The sequence below is a fragment of the Pundamilia nyererei genome, unplaced genomic scaffold (assembly GCF_000239375.1).
Source record: "Pundamilia nyererei isolate P.nyererei 1_Seehausen unplaced genomic scaffold, PunNye1.0 scaffold00153, whole genome shotgun sequence".
Classification (NCBI taxonomy): domain Eukaryota; kingdom Metazoa; phylum Chordata; class Actinopteri; order Cichliformes; family Cichlidae; genus Pundamilia; species Pundamilia nyererei.
In genome coordinates, this window is record NW_005187554.1 from 848,443 (window position 1) to 850,300 (window position 1,858).

Below are 1,858 nucleotides of genomic sequence, written 5' to 3' on the forward strand. Positions count from 1 at the left end.
CACTGGTTTTATGCAGACAGATGGGGTTGTAAGTAATCCAGAAAAGTTGGAACACCTGGAGGAATTATTAGCAGCAGCTTTCAAGGCTTGATCAACCTCCTTTAAATTGTGAAACCATTTTGTGTTCCCTGGAGAAAGGCCTTTTTATATAATTCTGAAATGTACATAATTTTTTTTTAGGTAACCTTACCTTTTTTTAACCTCTGACAGTTCACCAATTAACTTTGTACCATTTCAAGCTATCCATTGGACTTGAATGACTTGAATTGCAATACATAACTGTGCATGTAGTAACCATTTAACATTATATCATTATTTTTCTTATACTGGGCCTTGGTGCAACACATAAAAGCAAACAAATAATAATAATAAAAAACCCCAAACCTCATGCTCTTCTGATTGGCTGTCCCTCATAGATAGCATCTGGGTGGACCATCTGCTTGGAGCCAGAGCTGTCCCCGAGATGACTGAATTTACGATATAGATATAAAAAGTGTTTCGAGCAGTCTGAAGCCAGACTGAGAGAGTATTTGGTCAGGGATTACTTGCACATACACTGACGTCACTTGAATATTTCCAAAAATGCAGCTCCTGTGGGGTGTTCCCAGTCTGCAGTGGTCAGCATCTATCAAAAGTTGTCCAAGGAAGGAGCAGTGGTGAACCAGCTACTGTCTCAGGGGTAACCAAGGCTCATTGATTCAGAACTCATCAATGAGTTGTGCTTTATTTAGACCAGAGTGCTCGCTTTGCTGTTTTTATATGCACCCCAATGTTCTGATGTCTTTCTTTGATTCACTGAGTGGGTCTTCCATAAGCGTCTCACAGCATGGTAGTATTGTACCTAATCTAACCTCAGTCGTTTCTCTGATGATGGCTGATGGCTAGAAGTAGACATAGAGGTGTGTCTCCTGTCACCTTTCAGGTGGTGCTGTATAACTCAGGGATTCAGGCATCACTCGGCTGCATGTCAGTTTGCAAGATCCCTATATTAACACAAAAGTCACTTGATCCAGGATTTTTTTTAGCCCTGCTCTGTATTTGATAGGCAAACAGTGTGGCTCCATACACTATTGACTGTGGGTGCCTCCTGCAGGGTTGTTTTTTGACACCGCTCACAGCTCCATTAAAGGCAGCAGAGACCATGGAAGCTGTCTCAGCTTGATTTATGGGGTATAAATTGACTTTAGCATAGCAGGAGTCTGCCCATCATCTTATATTCACTCAGCTGGGATTGCCCTTTTTCTGCAACAAATCTTGGCCATTGTCAGGTGTCTGTGCTCAAATAATTTCATGTTCATTCAAGCTTTCTTTATCTAATGCTTTCTGGTACTTCTAACATAGAAACCAGAATGTTTTTAAATTAACCACAGAAGTTTGTTATTGTAGGGCTGATCAAGTTTGCAAAAGCTGGCATGATGCTTATTCAAATTTTTCAAGTGTGTTTATGAAGACACAGTGAAGCTGGTTTTATTCATAGTTTGACTGCGTGCTTGGTTTGTGGCAAGTGCAATATGAGTGGATGCAAATATGCTCTGGGTGTTATGAACAAAGAACGAGCTGCTTTAGCAGAAGTCTGCATGACATGGCAAAAAATGTGTAGTACCATCATTTTGTATTGGGACGATTATATGGCTTATGATAGATGAACATATATTGTTGGGGCACACACATCTCGACTTGGAGATGACATGCATCACCACGGTGCTCATACCTACCTACACAGAGCCTACACAACTTTTAGATCAAACCATTAGAAATGATGTTGGCTTGATTTTTTTCAACAGTGTGCTCTGTCTATCTGAAAATATATTTTTCACAAAATTGAATAGGCAGCACGGTGGCACGGTGGTTAGCACTG